Source organism: Melanerpes formicivorus, unplaced genomic scaffold (assembly GCF_026170545.1).
Source record: "Melanerpes formicivorus ecotype bairdi unplaced genomic scaffold, bMelFor1.0.p_v2 SCAF_16, whole genome shotgun sequence".
NCBI lineage: Eukaryota > Metazoa > Chordata > Aves > Piciformes > Picidae > Melanerpes > Melanerpes formicivorus.
Genome location: NW_027142368.1, coordinates 16,768,357 through 16,794,872, shown reverse-complemented (window position 1 = coordinate 16,794,872; position 26,516 = coordinate 16,768,357). Strand labels below are relative to the sequence as shown.

At 49.6% G+C, this 26,516-nt stretch overlaps 1 protein-coding gene across 3 annotated transcripts in view; it reads left to right on the top strand.

Moving 5' to 3' along the window:
* Nucleotides 1–26,516, top strand: part of SHANK2 (SH3 and multiple ankyrin repeat domains 2) — a 294,358-nt gene that overhangs the window by 8,063 nt on the left and 259,779 nt on the right. For all 3 annotated transcript variants that reach the window (XM_068148423.1, XM_068148424.1, XM_068148422.1), the window contains exon 3: nucleotides 19,382–19,456. The gene's annotated coding sequence lies outside the window, so the exon portion shown is untranslated. The remainder of the gene's footprint in view (nucleotides 1–19,381; nucleotides 19,457–26,516) is intronic.

The window sequence follows — 26,516 nt, the reverse complement described above, 5'->3', positions numbered from 1 at the left end:
GAGCTCTTCATGGACTTCCCTTCCATTGCCAAGGTTATCCTGGTTTCTTGGGCCATGATGGGATGTGCTGCCTCGAGGGCTGTTCATCCAGGTCTTCTGAAGAGCATCAGTAAGGTGATCCCTCCTTTGCAAGATCCTTAAAGGAGAAGAGCAGGTGGTGGCCTGAGAGCAGTTGTGTTCCAAGCCCAGTGAGAACACAGCTGTGTAAGCAGCTGACTTCCATCTGCACTGGCAACCTCTGTCTGTTTCTATTGCACCCCCAGCCAGTGCAGTGCCAGCAATCCCAAATCAGGCATGAGTAAGGTACAGGATTTTTGTGGGGGACATTTAAACTCAAGGCCAGAGCAGCAAGCAGAGGTCATGCTTCATCCAACTTTCAGTTCTGCCACAGTGTGGGTTTAGTTCTGCTGACACAGCTCTGAAAAGAAGCTGCCAACAAGGTTGGGTTGGTTCAGCAGGGCTTTAGGAATGTTGTTGCAGCAGAAGGTGAAGCTCAGGTGAGGTGCAGAGCATTCACACCTGTTCTGTCTCTTGCCAAGAGAGCAAATCTTTAACTGCTCTGTTTCCTTCCTTATTTACTGGCTTGCATTCCAGAGCTGCTGTGGAGAGTGCTGCTGCAAAAGGCAGTGGTGACCATGCCAGGAGGGAGCTGAGACCTGCCAGAGTCTTTGCTAAGAGCTCTCTCCCTTTCTCAACAGCAATGTGGCAGGCGGTAAGGAGCAGAGGCTGTGAAGACCTTCAGGCCTGGCAAGTGCAGGACAGGGAAACCAGGGCAGCTGTCACTGAGGGCTAGGTGTGGGTGGAAGGGGTGGGATGGATCTCCTTGCAGAGCTGTCCTGGAGCTAGAGCAGCCAGAGGATGAAGCTGGAGTTAAATGTTCTCATCCTTGGAACTCTGGGGTTATTCTGACTCAAGCTTTGCCAGCAGGAAGGGTAGAGTGTAGCTCCAGGACACTTGTGTGAGACCCGCTGGGAGGCACTGTCACAGGCTGGCTGTCCTGCAGCAAGCAGCAATTCCAACAGGTTGGAACTGATCCTTTAGTCTGTAAGGGATGAAGAGAGGTGACCAGTGTTGTAGCACAGACCCCTGGGTGAAGGCATTTGGGTGCATGGTTGGAGATGTTGAGGAAAGGAATAGGCTTGAGCTTGGAGAGAAGTGGAGACCTCACCTTTCAAGTCTCTGCACTGAATTGCATCCCTCAGGTAAGGCTTCAGCAGCAAGAGGACTCTCAGGGTGTCTGAAGCAGTTCCTGTAGTGCAGGCACTGGGAACAGAAGTTGTTGTGTTCAGAAAGCCTCTGCTGGGTGAGTGCTGCTGAGGGAGAGGCTGTAAGAAGAGGGCAGGTGCATGGCACTGTGTCCCCTTCTGCCCCTGGGTCCTTGTGTTTCAGGGCCTTTATTTAAGTCAAGCACTTGGTGAACTCAAGGTGGAAGCTGACTTGTTTTCTCAGGGGCTCAGGTGTCTGTGTGTCAGCTGGGCCATGGAGGGCTGGACTGCTCCTGCTGTGTGATGAGCTGCAAGTTCTCCTCCTGCAGTCTGCAGGGTTTCATTGCCCTTGACTCAAAGGACTGTTTCCCAAGGCAAAGGTTACTCAAACAGAGGTTGCAATGCCCCTGTGTGTGAGAGTATTTGAACACAGGAGCTGCCTGGGCAGGCTCCATGGCCCTGCACTGCCTGGGGCTCATTAACATGTATTTTTCCAGCACAGGTCAGTTCTCCACATATTTGTAGAGCTGGGTGAGTGACCTGTAGGACCTGAGTGCCTTTCTGTAGGTGTGCAGGACTTTTTCTGTGCCTTCTCTTTGGAGGATACATGTTCTTAGGATGCTATCACTCCCTGCTCTTTGTGGGTTAAACCAACACATTTGTGGAGAGCAAAGCTAGGTGGCATGGAAAGACTCATCAGCCTGTACAGAGGCAGAGGAAAGCAAGGAAGCACCAGAATCCATCCCTTGGTGGAGGGTGGAAGGGAGTTCTGGAGGTCACCCAGTCCAACCTCCCTGCTAAAGCAGAGGCACCCACAGCAGGGTGCCCAGGACCACAGTGTCACAGAATTATGAAAGGTTGGGTTGGGAGGCACCTCCAAAGGTCCAATCCTGCTACAGTCAGCAGGGACATCCTCCCCTGGTTGCCCAGAGCCCTGTCCAGCCTGACTTTGAATATCTTCAAGGATGGGGCCTCAGCCACCTCCCTGGGCAACCTGTTCCAGTGTCCCAGTACCCTCCTGGTGCAGAACTTGTTCCTCACATTCAATCTAAATCTCCTCTAATTTAAAACCATTGCCCTTTGTCCTATGTCCAGGTGGGGCTGGAATCTCTCCAGAGAAGGAGGCTCCACAACCTCTGGGCAGCCTGCTCCAGGGCTCCCAGCACCCTCACAGCAAAGAAGAAAGCATTTCAAGAGGCAGTGTGCCCCAGCTTTGAAGGCTAGGGGAAGGTGTGTGTGCTTGCTTGAACTGCAGTCACACTTTCTGTGTGCCAAGGCTGTGAACACTGCAGACCCTAAGTGTATTTAGACCGTGAGTGGAGGTGCAGTGCTGGGTACAGCCCTGTGGGAGTCATAGCTGCTGCTGTGGGCAATGGATCCTTACTGGAAGACCCAAACAAAGGTGCAAATTGCTGCCTGGTGTAGCTCTGTTCACTGCAACATGTTGTATGAGTGAGGATTTTCTGCCCTTGGCGCAGAGGCTTTGCTGGGGCTAGTGACTGAGCTTCCCCTGACCTGCTGGGTGGTGACTGAGAGCTGGGACAGGACTTGCACTTCTCCTCAGAGCCCCACTCAGCAGAGCTTGAACTCAGTCCTTTGGTGATAAATGTGATGGTGTGTGGCAGCACAGTCCTGTCTGTCTGGGCACATGAGCAGCAAAAGCCCAGGCAGGGCTCCCTGGGGCTGGGCTCCCACTCTTCACAGGAAGGAGAAGCAGCAGCACCATGGAGGGGCAGATGGGTGCAGCTGTTCCAGAGCTCAGCACAACAGCCACAGAGAGCCAAGGCAGTGCAGCACTGCACCAGCCTCAGGACCAGCAGGGGCAGATGGGTGCAGCTGTTCCAGAGCTCAGCACAACAGCCACAGAGAGCCAAGGCAGTGCAGCACTGCACCAGCCTCAGGACCAGCAGGGGCATGCAGACACAGGCATGCCCTCACACAGGTGCTGTGTTGCATGAGGAGAGCTCAGCACCACGCAGCTCTGTCCCACAGGTGCTCTGCTGGAGACAGCTGCAGTCAAGTGTCCTTTGCATGGAACCTCCCAGGCTGCCTCCTCAGAGCTTGCTTGGTTTGGTTTGTTGTTGGTTTTCCTGCTGTAATGATTTTGCCATGAAAATTTCAGCGTGTTTCCAGGAAGAGGGAAGCAGTGTTGCACAACTGGGGTGACTGGCATGGGGTCTCACTGGGGATCTCCATGGAGATTTGGGTCCATCTGGCAATGTCACTCTCCTTTCTCCCATCCCTTTAGCTGTGTTTGTCTGGGAGCAGACTGCCCTGGGGATGGGGGGGTGCTACTGACACTCAAACTCAATCTGTGGTTGTTTTGAACTGAGATTGTGACCCTCATACCTGGCTTGCATGTGGCTGTTCCAAGTGTGCACAGACTGGTGAAGGATAAGCTGTGGAAAGCTTTTGTATTCCTCCATTTGTTGTGCTCCCAGTGCCGCTGAGCCTTGCCTGCTGGCTCTCTGTATCCATAAGGGAAAAGGGAGAATCCTGTCCTAGAGAAAGCTCCTCACTTGCAGTGGTGCCCAGGGACAGGACAAGGGGCAGTGGGCTCAAACTGGAACCCAGGAGGTTCCCCCTGAACATGAGGGAAAACTCCTTTGGTGTGAGGGCTCCAGAGAGGTTTGGAGTCTCCTTCTCTGGAGAGCTTCTAACCCCAGCTGGCCATTGTGATCCTGGGCAAGCTGCTGTGGGTGCCTCTGCTTTAGATCTCCAGAGGTGCCTTCCACCCCCAGCATGCTGGGATTCTGTAAGGGACAATGTTGTGTCAGTACACATGCCTGGCACCTGCTTCTGCTCTCTGTGTCTGCTGTGTTAAAGCACCTCTGCTGTGTTCACCTGAAGTGTTGTGAGATCAGTGAGTCTGAGCCTGCTCAGCACTCCAACACAGGAGGAGATGATCCCATCCTTGGGATTCTTTTGTTCCTTGCTACACCTGCTCAGGTTGCTAAGCACTGCTGACTGCCAACTGTGCTTGCAGCACCTCATGGGGCTTGTGCTCTCTTGTGGTTTTATCTCCTCTCTGCCTCCCTTGCAGCTCACCACATTTCACAAGCAGATGCAAGGCAAGGAAGCTACCTCCCAGATCCTTTAGAATCAAGCAATTGCACCTGGGGAGGCAAACCCTCTGCTGGAGCTTAGCCTGAGGTCTGCTGCGAGGAAAGGTTCACTGCTGCTCTGTCAAAGGGCATCTTCCCCTGGGCTGTGTTAATGGAGCAAGCAAAATGTGTCCTTGGGATGTGGGAGAAGCTGAACAGCCTGTATTTAACAACTTGTGTTTTCTGTGCTGTGCCCTTTCATTGCTTTGCTTGGGATTTTCTCAGTGAAGAGCCTGGGCACTGTCAGAGTAGTTCGGTCTGATGCATTTTCTTGAGGTCATGCAGCTCTTGACCTTTGTAGCTGGCTGTGCATGGCTGGTGCTTAGCTTGCTAGACCTTCACCAGAGCCTGAACTGGCACACATTTATTTCCTCAGTGATTGTCCTGCCTGTTTTCAGTAAGAGAGTTTGATCTGCCATGGCAGCCTCACCAAATCACTGGACACACATTGCTGCACTTGATTGTGCATCTCCATCTCCTGCAAATCCTGCTGCTCTCCCAGCTAGTTTATTTCTTCTGACAATGGAAAATCATGGAATCACAGAATGGACCTCTGCAGGTCATCCAGGCCAAGCCCCCTGCCCCAGAGCAGCTTCACCCACTGCAGGTCACACAGGATGGTGCCCAGGGGGGTTTTGAATGACTCCCAGCATGGAGACTCCACCACCTCTCTGGGCAGCCTGCTGCAGTGCCCCACCACCCTCAAAGTAAAGAAATTCCTTCTCATGTCTAGCTGCAACTTCCTGTGTTCAAGATCATGCCTGTCACCTCTTGTCCTGGGCACCCCTGAGAAGCCTGGCCCCATCCTCCTGTAGGTATTGATCAGCACTGGTGAGATCCCTCTGCCTTCTCTTCCCTAGACTAAAGGCTCTCAGCCTTTCTTCATGAAACCCCAACTCCCTCAAACACTAAACCCCTGACCTCCTACCCCAGCCTCAGCACAGTGCCGCTGACCTGATCCACATGGGAAGGGGCTGAGCTGTTGCTGCCACCACAGGAGCTGCAGGTGAGACCTGGCACTTGGGTAACTTCTGAGCAGGGTGGCTCTGCTGGCAGAGCTCAGCCACAGCTCCCGCTTCCCTCTCTCTCATTACTTCATCTTCCCTCACTGACCATAGCTCAGCCAGGAGAGCTAATAAATTCCTGCCTTTGACTAAAATTGCTGGGCTTAGGAGGGTGCTCCAGAAGCAGAGGCTGCAGCTGGCTTTGCTGCTCTGTGGTGTGTAACAGGGGCACAGCCTTCCTCCTGCAGTTAGCATGGTCCAAGTGTTTCAGTGGCAAAAGACCTCCAAGGTCACCAAGTCCCAACCACAGAGAGCTGACACCACTGTGGAGCAAGCAGCCCTCTCCTGGCTGGTGCACACCATGGGTAGGTTTTCCTTTGAGTTTAGGCTCAAAATGCAGTTCTAGGTGAAATAAATGAATAATAAATGGGTGGAAGTCTTTCTGTGGATCTGCTTTGGAGTTGTCCAGCTCCTCACACCCCTGAAGAGCAGAGCTGCTGCCCTGTTTAGGGTGGGCAGGTCTGCTGAGTCCCATGACAAATGCCAGCCAAGGTGAGAGCCTGCTGGCTGTGTGAGCAGCCTGGGCTGTGTGCTGGGTGTCCTGGGGAAAGGAAATGATGAGCCACGAACTGTGGCTGACACATTCTGCTTCCACCACTGATTGCTTGCAATTTGCAGCAGTACTCCTGACTTTAATTACACAGCCATTTGCTGTTTGGATAAGCATAGGAAGGAAGCCTTTTGCTTTTTGCTTTCCAGAGCTGAACTCTTTCAATTTTATTTTAACCTACTAAGAACAGGCAGCCAAAATTCAGGGCCTGATTCTAGGGTCTGGTTTGTTCTGTTATCATGGACTCAGGAATTGAAGCTGTTTGCAGTGATATCCTCTTTCCTAAGCTCACTCCCAGGAAAGCAATGGCATGTGTTTTTGGGGTCAAAACATGTCCTGTTGGAAAGCCTGACTGCAGGCAGTGAGCAGTTTGCACACAAACCATTAGCAAGGCATCCAGATGTGCTTTTTGGGGTGGAAAGAGCTTGTTGTCAGTGTGCATCTTATTCTTAGCTTGACTTAAATATCCAGCCAGAGCATTGCATATGCTGCAGTTGTGTTAGCAGCTAAGGAGCATCCCTGCATGAAGTGCCAGGTGAACAAGTTGCTTTGTGTGGCCTCCTCCTGTTTGAGTTCTCCCTTGCTGATGGCAGGCTCAGAGGTCTGGAGAACCTTCATCCTGCAAGTTAAACCTTGCTCTGCTCCAGGTGCTTGTCAGCCCAGCTGTAATACAACTGCTAGTTAAATGTCTTGCAGGCTCTTCTGATGCTGGCTCCTCAGTGTTGCCCTGAAGAGCCTCTTTTAATGAAGGTTATAGCACATAAGTGGTCTGTTAGGGCAGCCAGCAGCCAGCAGTGGCATGCTCTGGATTTGTGGCTGTCCCACTTTATGAGAGGAGGAGGCCAATCTGGAAAGCTGTTGCCCTGAGGGTTCCTGCTGTAGTTCCTGTACTTGGGGAAATCTCTGGGGTCAGGCAGCACAGTGACAGGCTGCATGAGCAGCTCTGCAGGACTGGTTTGGCAAGGATTTTTTCCCTGTTCCTGTGCTTGCTCAGTTTAAAGCAGGTCCTGGTAGGTTCTTGTTTTTATTAACTCATTGACTTAAGAGTTCCCTTATGGGTTACTGACCTCCCCCTTTGTTCAGGCTGATCAAACTTCATGCATCAAATCTATACATGCCTGGCTTTTGCTCTCACAAAGGTTTGCTTCATAGTTTTAGCACCACACCTCCCCCGCTCTGCTTCCAAATCATCATCTGGCCAGTGGTGCTTGGCTTGTGTTGGCCACTGAACAAAGAGTGCCACTGAGCTTCAGCAGGGGCTTTGCTTGGACTCCTAACCCATGCACTGCTCTCTTACACTGTGCATTGCCCAGGTGCTGAGAGATCTGCAGTTTGCATGCAAGTCAAAACCACTACGTGAGGTCTGACAACTGCTTCATCTGCTTAGGGTTTTGGAGACAGGTTTACAAGGGGCCAGTAAAGCCAAGTCAGCTGTGACAGGAGTCCAAGCAGGGTCATAAACATCACACACAGCTAGGAAAAGTGCAAACAGCCCTGGTGTAGTCTCTGCTGTTACACACCCAGGCAGAGTCCCTCAAGGAAGCAGTCTGGGGCAGTGAGGAGACCTGGCCACAGGTCAGACAGGAGGTAGCTGTGGGGTCCTGATCATGATTTTGCACCTTGTCTTCCCTCCTCCTCCAAGTCCAGGGGACTGGAAGAAGCCATCCAGTGTGGGAAAAGGTGGCTGAGGATCACTTCTATCTGTGTGCCTTGCACCTACATGGAACCTCCCTGCTTTTGTGCTGACTTGACTCATTTTAGCACCTTCTGCTGCCCAGACTCTTGGTGCTGCCTTTCCCCTGCGTCTGTTCCGTGCCTTTGAGAGGCAGCCTGTGGGAAGCTTTGGTGCATGTGCAGGGCCAGTGGCTATGTCCATGGTCTGCATTTGGAGAGGAACTGAACTTTGGGGCTGTGTTGCCAGCAGTGAGTGCTGTGAGGCTGCCAAGCAGCTGGCGTGGTTGAGGCCACACAAAGCAGGAGCGGTGGAGCCGTTACGCTCAGGCTGCTGAGGAGAAAAAGGATGAGAGTAGTGGAGCATAAAAAACCCAGAGAGTCACAAATCTGTGCATTCATTTCAGCAAGTGCTCAAGCAGCTGTAGGCTTCCTATTTAGCTCTCAAAAGGTCCACATGGAGCTCTTGCTGTTCTGAATTCTAAATATCTGCCCAGCTATGGGCTCTCCTGATGAGTGAAGTAACTCTTCCCCCTCTTCCCCAACTGCTTTCCTGATCCTGTTCCCATTTCAACCCTCTGAACAGACTTGCTTTGTTTGCTCTGGCTTTATGTAATGGCAGAATTGGATGATAGTTGTCTCCCAAAATCTCAGGTCTCTCTTCCCTTGCTAAGTTCATTTTCCCCTGTGCTGCTTTGTCCTTTTGCTGAGCTCTGCTGAGGAAGTCTCTCAGGCAGCATTTGCATCCATGGTGCAGCAGGGCAAACCCTGCTCCTAATATTTACCTCAGTAGTGGAGCTCTCACCTGAGCATGGGGACAAAGAGCAGAATTCAGTGTGTGTGTGCAGGGTCTAGTAGTGGTAAAAACATCTGGGAGGCTTTGACCATTGCCAAGCCAGGAGCTGCCAGGAGCCACACAGTGCAGAGTGCCTTCAGCTCTGCAGATGACACGAGGTGCTGTGCTGTGCAAGCAGCAGTTGGTGCTTTCATGTAGCATAACTGGACTGACTGCTTTAGGAGGTTTTTGACCAAATTTGGTGGTGTAAAATATTCTGTGGTCACATGGACTCTTCTGGTGAGAGCAGCTGGTGTTCAGAAAGGTTAGAGGTAAGTTAATGAAATGTGTTGTTGGAAATGGCATTCGTCAAACCAGGCTAACCCTGCAGCTGAATGGTCCCAAATGCTTCATCTCTGAGTGGTTCAGGATGGCCATTCCTCTGTGCCATCCCCACAGATGGACAGAGATAGATGGAGATTTCTCTGTGGCACTGCAGACATCTGTGCAGAGGAGCTGGCTGCTCAGCTGGGAGCCAGGGCAGAAACTGGCACTGCTCAGGCACTGAAATTGTGTTAAGAAGTTAAGCAGAAGCAGTCACTTGAGTTGGTCACCGTGGTGGTGTTTGAGTGAGTCACAGCCCTGGCAGAAGTCCTCTCTGTGTCTGCCCTGGAGGCTGCAGACATGCCTTATCTGCTCAATTGTTGAGTTTACTTCAGCTTTGCTCTTAGTAGTTAGTAACTTTTACTTTCCTGGGTGCACCTAGGCATAGAGAAATGCCCCCAAATGAGGCTGTAGAATCACAGAATTGTTTTGGCTGGAAAACACCTCTGTGATCTTTGAGCCCAACCCCACCATGGCCACCAAACCATGTCCCCAAGTGCCATGGCCACAGGTTTCTGCAACATCTGCAGGGATGGGGACTCCAGCACCTCCCTGGGCAGCCTGTGCCAGTGCCTGATCACTCCAGCAGCAAAGAAATTGCTCCTAATCTCCAACGTGAACCTCCCCTGGGGCAATTTCAGGCCATTTCCTCTCCTTCTATCACCTGATGCTAGGGAGAAGAGACCAACCCCCACCTCACTGCAACCTCCTCTCAGTTTTTATCTCCCTGTGTGGAGGATTCATCCACCACACAGATTGCCACGGGCAAAAAGGAATGTGAAGAGAGTGACATTTTCATTCCACTTGATAAAAATCCATACAAACATTGGAAGGTTTTTAATTGGGAAACTCGCCAGCTGTGGAGGAAGGTTTGACCTGTGTCCTCCTGGGCATGTTTGTTCTGCAGCAGCAGCTTTCCTCCAGCACTGGAAGCAGCTGCAGTGCGCTGGGTTCGGGAGGCAGCCTCCTGGCTGATTGGCTGGGGGGGCAGGAGCAGCGAGGAGAAGCTGAGGGAGAGGACTGTAAATAGCCTATGGCTGCAGCAAGGCTGCTCCCCGAGCCAGGGCAGCGCTCCCCGAGCCAGGGCAGCGCTCCCCGAGCCAGGGCAGCGCTCCCCGAGCCAGGGCAGTGCTCCCCAGGCTCTGCAGGGCGCAGTGCTGGTAACTAACCCTGCTCTGTGTCCCTCTTTTGGCCGGGGGTTAGGGTTTGGTGGTGTTAAGGTGGATTTGATGAGGGACATGGTTCCTGTCACCGTGCTGTCAGTCTTCTCTACCCTCCTGACCCATCTCCTACCTTTCAAAGGCTTTTGGATTCCCTGCAGCTTCAGCTGAATGTTTTTAAAGGCATGGAAAGCGTTGAAGGTTCTCTGTTGACTTAGAGAATGACACACAAGAGACTCAGTAAGTTTCTTGTATTATGCTTCTATTCTGGCGCGCCTGACACAGGTAGAATCATTTCAAAAGACCTGTGTGTCTTCAGAGAGTTTTGGGCAAGCTTTTATACAAAAAGTTATCTGTCTATAATGACAGGGGTCCAGATGCTTCCTATCTATACAAAGCTTATCTATCCAGATGCTTCCTATCTATACAAAGCTTATCTATCCAGATGCTTCCTATCTATACAAAGCTTATCTATCTAAAAGAGCAGAAGTATACATATCATGTAGGTGTCCTTTATCTTATACAAAAGATCATCTTGTCCAAGACTAACAGAAGTAAATCACTGAAAAATCCTGCTATTCCTTATCTATCCAAAGGCTGTCTGCCAACCCCTCTCCCCCTCCCTGCATTCCAGCATTTCAGCTAACAAGCAGAAAATTCTTATCAACTCTGTTGTTCTGTTAATGAGACTTTTCTGTTCATCAATTCCCCCCTTTCTTACAGCCAAGAGTATATTCCTATACTATATTTTCTTAAAATAATGTCCTGTTTCCAGCTCATGCCTGAGTTTATAATTTTTATACTTATGGTAGGATTCTACACTACTCTTTCCAGTACACATAATTATCTCAATCAAAACTAGCAGTAATATTATTAATAAAACAATCATTACAATTCCCAGCAACAACTGTTTAAGCCAGCGTATATTGGGCATCCATGAGGTTAACTCTTCCCAGAGGTCTGATAATCCATATGATGTATCATCCTTGCTTACCTCATGTAATACTTTCCCCTGTTCCCATATATTTTGTACATCAGTTTTAATTTGTCCTGATCTATCTACATAGGTGCAACAAGTGGTGTTTATCAGGGTACACACCCCTCCCATTTCAGCTGTAATAATATCCAAAGCCAGCCTGTTTTGTAGTGACACACTGCTCGCAGACTTAACTTCCACCTGCAGATTCTGCACTGCATCAGCTGCTGAATTAGCAATGACTTCCATTGTAGCTGATATATTTACAATTGCTTTTTCAAGTTGTGCAATGCCTAATGCAGGGAACAATGCTCGAACAAAACTGTGATATCCAGTCCAAGCTTTCTGAGCTATCTTTCCCATGCTGACAATTGTGGAAGTTACTATCAGATGTAGTCATCCAGTCTGACGGCCCCCATGTCCAATTCATTGAGGCTACCCCAAATAAAGGGGTCCTCATTTGGCCTCGAGGAAGTTCAGTGCATATCCAACAGTTAGAAAGATTAGTTTGCAAAGCCAATTCTTGACTAACATTTAAGTACATATTGCCTTCCCATCCTTCAATAGTATTAACCAACAAACAAATCACGATTATCGATACAGCTTGAGCTTCAGGGGTCCCTGAGATTCGAGTTTCCATTCTCTTGCTGAAGTCTTCTTGACTCTGGTGTGGTGAATCCAAGCAGCTTGTTCCTTGATTTTGATGGCTGTGAAGGATGTCAATAACACCTGATATGGTCCGGTCCACTTAGGCTCCAGAGGGTTTTCTGAAAGAGATCTGACATAGGCATAATCTCCAGGTTCCACATCATGGGCTGGTCTGTCTAACCCTCTCACGTTGGTTCCAATCACCTGTTTGTTAACAATGCTCAGGTTCTTATAAATTTGCTGAACATACTTGTTCAACATTTCCTCTCTAAAATGCCCTGGTTCAGAAGGGTCCATAGTTCCTACTACATAAGGTCTTCCAAACAGGATTTCAAATGGGCTCAACCCTTCCTTTATTCTTTGCTTAGTTCGAATTCGCAACAGGGCAATTGGTAATGCTTGTGGCCAAGGAAGGTTTGCTTCCTGTCCAATTTTTACTATCTGGTTTTTGATTAAATGGTTCATTTTCTCCACTTGCCCACTCGAATGTGGATTGTAGGGGGTGTGGAGTTGCCAATCAATCCCTAAAATTTTGCTCACCTGTTGTACCACCTTGGCCACAAAATGAGGTCCCCTGTCTGAGGAAATAGCAGCAGGTACCCCAAAACGAGGTATTATTTCTTGTAACACTGCCTTAGTAACCTCCCGTGCTTTGTTTGTGCGACAGGGAAATGCTTCTGGCCAACCAGAGAAGGTGTCAGTGAGTACCAACAGGTACCTGTATCCCCCCTTTCTTGGGAGCTCAGTAAAATCAATTTGCCATTGTTGTCCTGGATAATTTCCTCTGCTAATTTGTCCCAGTCTAACTCCTCTTCTTACTTTGGGGTTAGCCTTAAGACACACCTCACATTGCCAGGTTACCTGTTCGACCGTGGTGTATAATTTCCGTGCTATACACTCCTGAACCAATTTTCGATACAGGGCTTCTGCTCCCCAGTGAGTCTTTGCATGTTCCATCTGAACAAAAGCCCAGAGAAGGTTCGTGGGAATGATTAATCTCCCATCCAGTGTCCTGGCCCAGCCCTTTCCTGTCCTATTCCCCAAAAGGTCTTTAATTAATTTCTGATCCTCTGTGCTATACACAGGTTCTGGCTCTTTTTGCTCAATTGACAGTTTACCATCTGGGATCAAAACAAACTCTGACACCTTTCTCCCCTCTCTGGCCACCCTTTTAGCTGTTTCATCTGCCAGTCTGTTGCCTCTTTCTTGACCAGTATTTCCTTTTTGGTGTGCTTTGCAGTGCATTATGGCAACTTTGCTTGGCTTCTGCACTGCTTCTAGCAGCCTCAGTATTTCTTCTGCATGTTTAATACCTTTTCCTTGAGATATCAACAGTCCTCTTTCTTTCCAAATGGCTCCATGGGCATGTACCACCCCAAAGGCATACTTGGAGTCAGTCCATATGTTTGCACTTTTCCCTCGGGAAAGCTCAAGAGCTCTGGTCAGTGCTATTATCTCTGCCTTTTGAGCGGAGGTGTTACTTGGTAGGGCTTCTGCCTCGATTACCTCTTCTCCTGTAGTTACAGCGTACCCAGCTTTTCTTTCTCCCTGGATCACAAAACTGCTTCCATCGGTGTACCAATTATGGTCTGCCTTTTCTAGGGGTTCTTCCTTCAGGTCAGGTCTGCTGGAATAAGTGGCCTCAATTGTTTCCAAACAATCATGAATAACTCGTTCTCCATCACCACCCTGGAGGAAAGAGGCTGGATTGACAAAGTTAGCAACTTTAATTTCTACATCATCCTGCTCTACTAGGATGGCTTGGTATTTAAGAAATCGTTGTGGAGACAGCCAGTGTCCTCCCTTGGCTTCTAGAACAGCAGAGATGGTGTGTGATACTAGGACTGTGATCTTCTGCCCCATTGTGAACTTTCGAGACTCTTGAATGTTAATTGCAACTGCTGCCACAGCCCTCAGGCATCCTGGCCATCCCTTGCTTACCTCATCCAGTTGTTCAGAGAGGTATGCCACCGCCCTTCGGTAGGGTCCTAAGGTTTGTGCTAGGACTCCGAGTGCTATCCCTTGGCTTTCATGGGAATACAATAAAAAAGGTTTAGTGACATCAGGTAGGCCTAGTGCTGGTGCCCTCATCAATTCCTTCTTTAAGGTACGGAAAGCTTGTTCAGCTTCTCCATTCCATTGCAAGTCCTTATCAGTCTCTTTCAATAATTCATAGAGGGGTTTCACAAGCAGGCCATAATTATAAATCCACAACCGGCACCACCCTGTCATTCCCAAAAAGGTTCAGAGTGCCTTTACTGTGTTTGGAAGTGGAATAGAACAGATGGCCTTCTTTCTTTCAGGGCCCAGCACTCGTTGTCCTGCTGTTAATTCATATCCCAAGTAGGTTACTTGCTGCTGTACTCTTTGGGCCTTCTGCGGGGAAACTCGGTACCCATGAAGTCCCAGGAAATTCAGCATACTCACAGTCCAGCTTTCACATTCCGCTCTGGTCTGGGTGGCCAGCAGGATGTCATCTACATACTGTAGCAGAGCCCCGTTGCCTTCTGGCCTGTTCCACTTCTCTAATTCTTTTGCGAGCTGATTTCCAAAGACAGTAGGGCTGTTCTTAAATCCTTGGGGCAAGACTGTCCAAGTTAATTGACACTTTCGGTTAGTTTCTGGGTTCTCCCATTCAAAGGCAAACAGTGGCTGGCTCTCAGGGGCCAGGGGTAAACAGAAAAAGGCATCCTTTAGATCCAAGACGGTAAACCATTCTAATTCTGTTCTCAATTGAGTCAAGAGGGTATATGGGTTTGCCACCACAGGATGGATATCCTTTGTTATTTTATTTATAGCCCTTAGGTCCTGCACTAACCGATACCCTCCAGCTGCTTTCCTTACAGGTAAAATTGGAGTATTGTAAGCTGATTCACACTCTGTTAGCAGCCCATACTTTAAGAATTTTTCTACAATAGGCAAAACTCCTTCCCTATCTTCTTTCCTTAAAGGATATTGTTTTAATCTAACAGGTTGAGCTCCAGGCTTAAGATCTATTATCACAGGTAGGGCATTTTTGGCCCTTCCAGGCTGCTCAGTGTCCCAAACCCCAGGATATACTTGATCTTTTATGCTTTCTTTTATTCCGTTTTTCTCTTGTTGAGGGCTCATTAATGCAAGACTTAAAACCTCAACCAACTGTTCCTCCCTTACTCTGAATTCTACCTTCCCCTTATTAAATTTAATTTCAGCTCCCAATGCTTCTAACAAATCCCTCCCCAGCAATGACTTTGGGGCATTTGGCATATATAAAAACTTATGTAAGCCCCAAGTTTTACCATATTTATATTTAAGAGGTTTAAAAAAATATGCCTTCTCAGTTTGACCTGTAGCCCCTACCACAGAAACATAGCTCTCATCCAGAGGCAGCAGTGCTTGATTTAAGACTGAAAAGGTTGATCCTGTGTCAACTAGGAATTCCAGTTTATTTTCTTGTTCCCCTAGCTTCATTATAACCAGAGGATCTGCTAGGGTATTTATAGTCTCCTCCGGTCCTCCCTAATCATCCTCTTCTAGTTGTGCCTGTATTCTGTTTTTCTTTTTCCTCTCTGGACATTCTCTTTTCCAGTGTCCCTTCTTTCTACAAATCGCACACTGATCCTTTTCCAACCGCACTCTATTAGTCCCTTTAGTCTTCTTACTTTCCTGCAACGCTGCTACCAACATTCTCTTCTCTTTTCTCCTACTTTCTTCTTCCCTGTTAGAAAATACTCTCCATGCTACATCCAAAAGTGCCTCTAAATCCCTTCCCTGCGGGGGTGACAACTTTTGCAGCTTCTTTCTGATATCACTAGCAGATTGGCCAATAAATAGGGATACCAGTTGTTGTATACCTACTTCTGATCCGGGGTCAAGAGAGGTGTTTTTCCTCATTACTTCCCTCAGCTTATCCAAGAATTCTGAGGGTGATTCACCAGGTCCTTGTCTGACTGAGTATAACACAGACCAGTTAATTGCTTTCGGAATGGCTTTTTCTATTCCCCTGGCTACAAACTCCCGGTATTCCTCCAATCTAGTCCTTTGCAGCGCATTGTTTGTATTCCATTCCGGATTTTGGAGTGGAAATACATCTCCAATGTTTGCCCCCCCTCCCCGGGTTTGAATTCTTTCTGTTGCAAGCTCCAATCCATGTTTTTCAATTAATTGTTTCTCTGTTTCAGTCATTTGTTCTAATAATAACTGGATATCGTCCCAGTCTGGATTGTGCTGCCTAACCATGAATCGAAAATGTGTAGCTGTCCCTGTGGGATCATTACGATAATTTTTAGCCTTTTCTCTCCAACTATCCAAATCATGACTTGTAAAAGGCACCTTAATCCAGACTGGGTCCCCCTCAGGCCCTACTGCTTGTCGCAGGGGGGCTTGAATGAGTACCTGGGAAGCCGGGGCATTTGCTTGCTGTCCTCGGGTCCTTCTTGCCACTGGGCTTCCCTGAGCGTAGCTCTGGGAACTTACTCCAGTATCACTATCTGAATTGCTGCCACTCCCAAAACCTCCGACATTATTTTCCGAACTCTCTGTCACTACCTCTTGCAATTTTCCTGGAGATTGATAAAATTCAGGCAGGTCTTTTATTTCCTCAAGTTTAAGACACCTCTGCCCTATACTACACGCAGAGCAACACCTTTTCAACTGTGTCTGCTTCTTATTCTTGGCCTTGTTTTCTTTTTCAAGGGCCAAAACCATTGGATCTGAGGGAGCTCTAACACCACAGTCCCTTTGAAACTCCGGATGCTCTCGGAGATAGAAAAACATATCAGCATATATTGTCTCATCCCATTTCTTTTCTCTTCTTAAAAACAACATCAATTGCAGTAAAGTATCATACTCCAGACTCCCATTTACAGGCCATTTCTCTCCACCATCTAATTTATATAATGGCCACCACCGGGTACAAAATTTAATTAGAGTCTTTTGATTTGTTGACCCTCCTGGGGGTCCTCCAATTTCCCCCCAGTGGGCAAGTATACAACCAAGTGGGCTATGTCTTGGGATCTCACTACTTTGTCTCCCTCCCATTTTACACAATACAACACAGTACTTTCTTTTTACAGCACACAGAACACAAAACAAATACAAATACAACTACAACAATAATGACCGGTCCTTAGCACACAGTTATTGGCCACACACACTCAGCCACACATTCAAAACCTCTCGTACTTTATGTTCTTTAGGGACCCTCTTGGCCCCTCGCACACTTAAACGGTACTAATAATTCCCTTTGGGACCCCCCTGGTCCCACACTACAGACAATGTTCATGATACATAAACAATGCCTATAGTTACCTTTGGGACCCCCCTGGTCCCAACCCAAGAGCTCTTTTACCTAGGGGTGCAATAAATGCCTCTCTCCCGCGCAGGGCGTCCCCTCGCGACTTACGGAGCTACCCCTTTCATAGAAGCATACCTTCTCTGTGCTGGCAGTCTTGTCTGTTCCTGCAGCGATCTGATGAGCAGCGGAGCTCTCCTCGAGAATTTCTCGGCGGGCCCTGAGAGGTCCGGCTCCTCAGCAGGTCCTGCAGCCAAACAGAGTCGTCCTGCCGCGGTCGCCAAATTGACTTAGAGAATGACACACAAGAGACTCACTGTTCCTAGAGACAGGTGCAAAGTGCAGGGGAGCCACAGGAGCTGCCACCCAGAGGACAAAGGCCTGAGGTCACCTTTGGTGTGCTGCCTGGATGGGTGAGCCCGTCTGCAGCTCTCCCCCAGCCACTGGTGGAAGCAGCATCTGAAGGAGAAGCCCCCTGCAGTAGGAGGTGGGAGGGATGTGTGAGGAGCTTGGGGTTTCATGGCATGGGGATTGATTTGGGGATGCAGTGGAGCCCCTGGGATAAGGAGGAGCTTCTGCTCTACTGACCCTGTGCTTGAGGAGAGTTAAAAGGCAGGAGCTGAGGAGGAGCCCAGCAGTTCTCTCCCTCTCTGGAGATATCCAAAACTCACCTGGAGGTGTTCCTGTGTAACCTGGTGTAGGTGACCCTGCTCTGGCAGGGGGTTGGACTGGATGGTCTTCCAAGGTCCCTTCCAGCCCCTGTGATTCTGTGATTTTTTTGTCTGCCTGTGGGTGTTAAGAGAATCCTTCTGCAGAGGCAGCAGTGAGGGCAGTTGCTCCTTCCCCAGGGACGGTGCCCTGCTCCACCCTGCCAGCTCCCTGCAAGCCCTGGCACCACCTCCCTGCTCTTCCACGAGTTTGCAATGTCCAAATGCTCCCCTTTAAGGGCAGTTCCTAGCTCTTGGCAAACCTCTCTTGCTTTTTGTATCCTGAGGCTTAGCTCTGGAGAGGAGCAGTGTGAAAAGTCAGCTAGGACCCACGGTGCAAAGCGGAGCCGTGCCGTGGCTGCTGTGTGTAAACAGAAGGATTTAGCTCTCCCACAGAACAAGCTGCTGGCACTCTCTGCTCCTCCACAAGCAGAGGCAAAGCTTCCCTGCAAGGAATTTCTGTAGCCTTGGTTTGTGTGGAGTGTTCAGCAGCTGCTTGCTTTAGTGTTTGTGTTGCTGTTGTTGTTCGTGTTGTTTACCAGCAAGGTCCCAAACTGTTTCCTGCGGAGCAGACCTTAGCAGCAGCCATCTGAAACTGACCAAGTTATAAACTGCTCCTAAAATCAACAAAGCTTGGTGTTGGGAGCACGGAGCAGATGTGTCTGCATGGGAGAGCCCTGGTGGGAAGCAGCATCTGCGGGGGATGTAGCCAGTCCCGGGTAACTCCTCCTCTCTCTCCAGCTCCATTTAGAAGCTGAGGGCTGGTGGGTGGGAAAGAGAGGGTTCAAAAGTGGAGGCAGTTTGTCCTGGCTCTCAGACATAAGAACCCTCTTAGGTTAGCTATGAACTAAGGGAAGGGTCTGATAAAGCAGGGAGTGAGGAGGGGTGAACCTGTGGTGAAAGCAGTTTGTGCTGATAGTGGAGTACATGGTGCAGGGCCAGGGATGTGCACAGAGCCAGCCTGGAGTAATTCCAGCTGGTGGTCATGTTCTGTACTTCTGGAGCTGCATGACTGCTTTGCCCTTCTCTTGTGGCTGGTGGAGAGGGCCTGCTTAGCCCTCTTGCTGTGCTTAGAGGATGTAGCATAATCCAGTATTGCCTTTCCATGCAGTGACCTGCACCCAGGTGCACCAAAAGCTTAAACAAGTTCATCAAAGTTGCTTTTGCAATGGAAAGCTCTGGATTTCCCCCTTGCATTTGGATCTGTAGAAGGGGGAAATACTTGCTCTCAGCATGAGCTTCTACCCACCCATGAAGGCAATAAACCCATGCACACTTCAGAGCTTATCAGTTAGCTAGCTCCAGGCTATTCTGTGCTGCACTGTGATGCTCAGCACATCTCTACTGATTCTCTGGCAGGGTTGGAAACAGCAGGCCCTAGTTTCTGGATCTCAGCTGGACTTGGTGGGGAGAACCCCAAGCATCTTGCTGCACAAGTGTGGGTTGTTAGCAAGTGCACATGCCCAGGCTGCTCGGTGCTTTGGCGAGGCTGAAGCCAGGGGAGCTATTGGTGGGAAGCAGCAGAGCAGCTTTTCACCCTCTGTCAGATCTGGCCTGAGTTTCTGTCTGTCATGACAACCCAAAGAGCCTATTTTTGCTGTAGTACTGACTTCATGCTGCCAGAAGCACTCTGAAGTGAGTGAAGTTACATCAGGCTCTGCCCTTGCAGAGCTGTGCATTTATTTACGTTGCTGTTGCTGTGTGATGAAGATGTTGGGGACTTGCAGCCTCTCTTGCAGGCTGACCCCAAGCCCCCTTCCTGCCAGCAGTGCTTCTGCTGGGCAGATTTTAAACTGGGTGGCCCTTAGCTCACTGAATTTCTGTCTCAAGTGTCACTCTTCTTTATGTCTTCCTGTGTTTTTCAGAGGAATCTGAGAGGAGGGCAAGCTAGATTCTGATGGTCACCTTCACACCACTGCTCTCACCTGTAGACTCGACAGGTAAGTGTGCAGGGAAACCACTGCAGTCACTCCTGCCAGCTGGGCAGACCTGCACTCACAGCCCAGGGCTTCCTCCCTGTGTCCTGCTGGATTCCCCTCAGATTCAATAAGCAAATGCTCAGAAATTCTTGCAAATCCTGCTTGATGCCCCCAAAGGAAGGAGCTCCTCCTCCTGCTTCACAGTGTTGGGTGGGGAGCAGGGGTGCAGCCTGCAGCGAGGCTGTCTGCTGGGGCTTGGTAACTGCTGTTCGTTTTAGCTCCCTTCCTCCTCCTGCTGAATATCCTTTGGAGGTGAACTAGCAGGCAGGCTAAAGTTACAATACTTCTTGTATTAGACATGCCAGTGCAGAGCCTCCTGTGAGACAGCACCACCACAGAATCACAGAAAGGTTTGGGTTGGAAGGGACCTTCAGGATCATCCATCTCCAACCCCCCTGCTATGGGCAGGGACACCTCCCACTGGACCAGGTTGCTCAAGTCCCATCCAGCCTGGCCTCAAACACCTCCAGGGAGGGGGCAGGCACATCCTGGGCAACCTGTTCCAGTGTCTCACCACCCTCATTGGAAAGAATATTCTTTGTAATCTGCAGCCTGAACCTCCCCTCCCTCAAGCTCCCATCCATTCCCCCTCATCCTATCCCTTCTGCAGTGGTGAAGTCCCCACTTCTGAAGGGGTTTCGAAGCTGTGGAGGTGAAGGAGATGGTTTAGTGGTTACCTGTCAGTGCTGGGGTAGTGGTTGGACTATCAATGATCTTAAGGGTCTTTTAACCACGGCCTTGTGTCTGCTGGGGTTTTACCTGAGAGCTGCATTTCCACTTTCTCCTATTTAAAGAGGCTTCTGGTCTCTATCTTTGTCTTCTTTTCTTTTCTTTTCCCCGCTCTTTTTAAGTTTTCTCTCTGATTCTCCTAAAACTCAACTTGGAAAACGTTGGCAGCACTCTGGAGATGACTTCTAACTTTTAATGCAGAGCAGTTCCCTCAGCTAAGATGATTTTACTGGCTCCCAGTTCAGTCATTACAGAATAAATAGGGACTTCAAACTCAGCATTCAGAAAGCCTGGCACGAAAGGGACAGTGACTCCAAATTAGGTTTCCTTTGGTGAAGCTTAATGCTTCAGTATGATCTGAAAACTAAACCCTTCATTTGCTCTCTGCCAGGGAAGCTGAAGCTGCCTTCTCTTGCAGCGGCTGCTGCAGCTGGCTGTGTTAATGCAGGTGATGAGCACAGATGAAAGATGAGGCAGGGAGTCCTAACAGGATCTTTGGATGAGCACTGGAAGGAGGGTGGAAGTACAAAAGGGATGTGGGGTAGGGGGGATGGGTTGCCATGAGCAGTGTGGTGACACGGAGGGGAGTCGTCGGGAGCAGTGCTCTGGAGAAGTGAACTAAAGAGAGAAAGATGAGAAGAATTTGTGCCTCCACAGCTCAGCAGCCCCTGCCCTATCAGGCACTTAATGATTGACTGCTTGCTGCTTGCCACTATCCAAGAGGGAGGCATCCACAGCCTGCCTGGGCAGCCTGTTCCAGTGTCTTCCCACCCTCACCGTCAAGAATTTCTTCCTCATCTCCAGTCTGGATCTGCCCTCTCCCAGCTCAAAGCCATTGCCTCTCCCCTCATCCTACCACTCCATGCCTTTGTGGAAAGTCCCTCCCCAGCTCTCCTGTAGCCCACTTCAGGTACTGGAAGGCTGCTCTAAGGTCTCCCTGGAGGCTTCTCTTCTCCAGACTGAACAGCCCCAACTCTCTCTCAATCTGTCTTCGTCGGAGGGGTGCTCCAGCCCTCTAATCATCCTTCTGGCCCTTGTGCCAGCTTACATTGGGAATATTTTATATCATCATTCCATCAAGACTTTTCTGGGTAAGTGTTTTTCTATTCAGTTGGCATATCTTGATTAGCCTGGGATCATTTCCATGGCTGGAATCTCCAAAGTGTGCTGTCAGAAAATTATACATGGTAATGAATTCACTTAATCAAGTCCTACAGGAGCACAATCAACATGAAATCCAGTCAGGTAGAAAGAAATCTGGGTAAAGTATTTCTGCTTCTCCAACAGCCTCACTTTAGGCCTTGCTTTGCCTGAGAGTGAATTAGGGATCTGTATTACCAGGGAGGAATTACAGTTTCAGAGAAATCACTGGAAGTGGTGGGAGCAAAGCCTGAAGCTTTGGTGCTGCTGATGCCCAGCAGTCTGTGTTGCACAGGTTGGACTCTGGTTGATGGCAATTCAGAAGGTGATGTCCTCTTGAGAAGCACAAGAAAGGACTGATCCTGCCATTGGTGGTGGGTTTGACAGCCAGCTTTATCCACAGCTGTGCCTTCTGCAGCATGTGAAGGTGTGGGGCCATAGTCACTGCAGAGGGGTGCTTGCCTGTACACAAGCTTGCAGGGGGCTCTGGGGCTGCAGGGCTAAGCCACAGCTGTAGGTTAATCTTTGGGGTTTATCTCAACCCTTACAGCTCTGGTGAAAGACAAAATACAGATACAAGTGCTGCATTTTGCTGGTGGCATCAGTCAGACCAAGCTGCCTAGCCTGCAGGGCTGCCAGCTTAGTCCTCACCTTGCCCTTCCTTCTTCATAGGGTCAAGTGAATGGTTTGGTCATGACTTTGTTACATGCATCAGTTCAAGGGCAGAGTGACCTTACCTCTGTCTCTGACCTGGAGGAGGCAGTGGAGTGTGCTTTGGTCAAGTTGTCAGATGACAGCAAACCTGGAGATCAGAGCTGCCACCCCGGAGGAATGGGCTGGCAGGAGCTGTGTGAAGTGCAAGGAGGACAAGTACTGAGTGCTGCACATGGGCAGAGCCCTGCAGCAGTGCAGGTGGGGACTGGCTGAGAAGTGTGCCAGTGCCAACTGCATGAGGCTCAACAAGTCATGGTGCAAGGTCCTGCATCTGGGTTGAGCCAACCCCAGGCACAAATGCAGGCTTGGGTGCAGAGTCGCTTGGGAGGAAGAGGCTTGGGGGTGCTGGGTGCTGAGCAGCTCCCCAGGAGCCAGCAGTGCCCTCCTGCAGCCCTCAGGCAGCTGAGTGCTGGGCTGCAGCCAGAGCAGTGTGGGCAGCAGGGCAAGAGAGGAGATTCTGCCCCTTGACTCTGCTCTGCTGAGACCTCACCTCCAATCCTGCCTCCAGTTCTGGTGGCCCCAGCATGAGAAGGACACAGAGCTTCTGGAGTGAGTCCAGAGGAGGCCACAAAGATGACCCAAGGGCTGGAGCAGCTCTGCTGCGAGGACAGGCTGAGACAGCTTTTATTTCTTGGGCTGTTTACTGAAGCTAACAATGAAATGTTGCAGTCAGGGAGGAAGTCTGGTTCCTTCCATCACTTTTATTGTGCCTTGATTGCCCAAAGCTTGGCTAGCTATAATTTGGTGAAAAGGAGTTGCTTATCATCACAATGAGTTGAATCAAGACCTGAAAGGTCAGGAGAATGATGCATTCTCAGGTCTGCTGCAGAGGCACTGTGCTGCCTGGGTCATCTTGGCTGATCACTTAACCTTTCTGAGCCTGCAGATGTTTTCCTCCAGGCTGCTGTCACCATCATCATGCACAGGCACAGTCCTAGCAAATGACCTCGGCTGCACCAGGAGTGTTTGCTGGCACAGGCTGGAGGGAGAGATGCAGCTTACCTTGGGCTGCAAAATAAGCAGGCAAGATGCAGATAAGGTTCAGCAGAGGTCCTCTCAAATTTTCCTCTGACAAACATTGAGGTGATGTTTGTGCAGTTAGGCTAAGGGAAGGCTGGAGCCCATCTGCCACTGGGAAGCAGGGAAGTGTGCTGCAGACAGACACAGATGGGCACAGAGAGGGTGAGGACGCTGCACTGGGGGCTGGCTAAACCAAGGGCTGGTCACCTGTCCTAGTTGTGCAGTGTGCACATCTTTTCTGGGTCACCATTTGGTTGTTGCTTCCCTCGTGGTTAAGAAATGAGGTACCTGAAGGCCAGGTCATTCCTTCTGCCTTTCTGTCCTCCTCTTTCCATGAGTTGGCTGAATGGTCCTGAGTCCAAGGCTTGCTCCTGCTCAGCTCTTTGGAAATCGGAGCAGCACCTGCACTAGGTGTTTACTCACCTGCTGTATTGCCTCCTGTGCACACCACTATGCTCACTGGCATGAGAAGTAATGGCCACAGCACTGCACAGCTGCTCCTGAGCTGAGATGTCTGGACCCTCATGTTAATAATAATTCAAATGAAACCTAAATACCAAAGAAGTTGAGCACTGAACTTGGTCTCTGCATTCAGCGGCTTGCAAACTGCTTCTCTTAAAGCCTGGAATGGTTTCAGTGCTTTCTCTTTTCTTAGGTTGATTTTCCTAAATGCAATAGGTTTAACCTTTTTCTGCATCTGCTTCTCTGCCTGTCTCCCAGCCTTGCTCACTCACTACAATGAGCTGCTTGTCTCCTGCCTTCTTTTCAGCTGTCCTGCCCCCAAATCTCACTTTGCATCTGTCTGATTGATTCAGCCTTTCCGTGAGGCTACCGTGACCAGCTGGACAGTTTACAAGGGAAATAAATACCAGGTAGAACAGACAGAGGACAAAGGAGAACTTTAGCATCTGAAGCTGCTTGTAAACTGAGGAAGCTCTCAGGAAGCCCCCCTGGATTTGCAGAAACAAGCTGCAGGTGTAGATCTTGTAAGTGCACAGAGTGCTCCTGGGGAAGTGCAGTAGTTTCAAAACCAAACCAAACCAAAACAAAGGAAAAAAACCAACCCAAAGAAACCCCCAAACCAACCCAAAGTTGTCCATTCTCATAGTCTGGTCTCAAGAGCCACTCACTCAGGCAGTGCTGGCATTTAAGACTGAATGCCAGAAGTTAATGGAGCTTAGCCTCTTGGTGGCCAGGCTGTGCTGTGCAAATATGCCTGAGCAAGGAGGAAGCAGCTGCCTCGAACAAGCAGCAGATTCAAGAGTTACTCAGTTTTCTTCTTAATTGTCTCAAAAAAACCCAACCAAAACCACCCCAAAAGTCACTTTTGTGCCCTTTTGCCAAACAGTTTGTCACCTGAGGAGAACACCTAGCAAAGAAACTGAGTGCTGCATAAATCTGCTCTGAAACAGGGCAGGAAGAAGGAATGTGCTGCCCAGGGAGGTGGTGGAGTCACCACCACTGGAAGTGTTTAAAAGGAGCCTGGATGAGGCACTTGGTGCCAGGGTTTGGTTGATCAGATGGTGCTGGGTGACAGGTTGGACTGGATGATCTCAAAGGTCTTTTCCAACCTGGTTAATTCTGTGTTCTGTAAGCCTTGGTGGCACTGGGATGGACTCCCCAGGGAGGTGGTGGGGTCACCACCACTGGAGGTCTTCAAGATAAGCTTGGATGTGGCATGGGTTAGCTGATGTCATGGTGTTAGCTCACAGGCTGGACTTGATGATCTCAGAGGTCTTTCCCAGCCTCAATAATTCTGTGATTCACTCTGTGTGACCACTGACTGTCAGTGCTGCCTTCAGGTCAGTGTTTCAGGTTAGAAGTGGGAGATGCCAGGCTGAGAAGCAGCAGCTTCAGAGAAATGTAAAGGAGGACTCTTGCTTGGGATCCTGGGGTGTTGTTACTTACACCTCAGCACACATCTGCTAAAATATTCATTTGGGTGGCTCAGTTATTTAACAGAGAGATCAAAAATGCATTACCAGGCAGTGTAACCAAAGTGAATTTAAGTGAAGGACTGGTGTGTGGGGAATAAAGCCAGGTTCAGGAGGGTTATGAGCAGCACAATCATGTATGAGAAATTTGTTGAGGTGATTGCCATGGGGGGAGGACTTTTCTGCATAACTTGCAAGGGGTTTGGTTTTCCAGCATTTTCTGCCCCAGAGGGGAAGTGCTGTAGGGAAGTCTCAAGAATCAGTTGCCCCATTTTGCAGAGGCAGACCAAGGGAACTGCAGAGCAACAGGTCAGCTTCCTTCCAGCCTTCACACATGTTGTCTTCACCATTTTTCAGTCTCCAACACCACAGCCATATTTCTGAACAAAATCAGACCAGGAGGTGTTCCCTGGTGCCAGGATAAAGCTGGCACTGGGGTCAGTGCTGGAGAAGACCTCCCAGGGCTGCAGCCTGACCAGCACAGCTTCACATCAGCACCAAGGCTGCCTCCTTATCTGGTGGGCCTGGGAGAGCAGGGGGAACACTTTGTCTCCCCTGAGGTTTTGCTGTGAGCCCTTTAGCACTCCCCCTGCAAGGTCTGGTCTGCCTCTGTGGATGTATTCCTGCAGGGTTTGCATTTGCCTGGGTGAATTGGGCACCGTGGGTTTCAGTGAGCTGTCCTGTTTGGAGTTATTTTGGTAGTGGTAATCAGCAGATTTTCATCAGAGTTAATCAGAGGGCTGTGTTTGGGTAGGCTTCTTTCCTGTCACTTCGGCAGCGGTGCCTGGGATTCATTTCACGCTGCCAAGCATTTATGCTGCCTTTGGAAAGCGTGGCTCTGCCCTGCTCATGCCCTGGCTGTTCGCTTCTGGCCCTCTGCCAGCTGGCCTCTGCTGCTCAGCCACACATTTGCATAGTGATGCAGTTCAGAGACCTGAGGGATGCTGAAGCTAACCTCCCAAACCAAAGAAGCTGGCGTCTGACCTGGGCTCTAATGCTTTGTTCTGCTCCTCTGTCTCTGCCAGTGCAGAGATTGCAGCAGTCTGGGGGCAAGAATGGAGTGGTCTGGGGTGCAAGGGTGGAATTGCTTCTTTGAGGGGCAGCTTTAAAGTAGTGCCAAGAGGAGTCTGAACCCATCAAATTGCAAATTGCCCAATGGAGTTGGGCTTCACTGTGTATTTTCTTCTACAGAGCCCTTGCTGCAGAGCTGTGGGGAGGTGTGAGATGCATGGTGTGGGGTGCTTGCTTCCTCCATCTGCAGGTCTCTCTGAAATGCATTTCTGGTTTAATATCAATATGATTGCAGAAAGGCAGAGCTTGATCTTCTCCAGCATCTTCCTTTGGTAACCAGGTGAGCTGCTCCTTCAGCTGATCTATTTAATCCTGAAGAGAGCTGCAGAATCCAAAAGTGAGGAGCTCTGGCAGGTTTCACAGCTGTCAATCCCTTTCTTGAACAGTTTTTCTCCAGAGTTAATTACCAAATG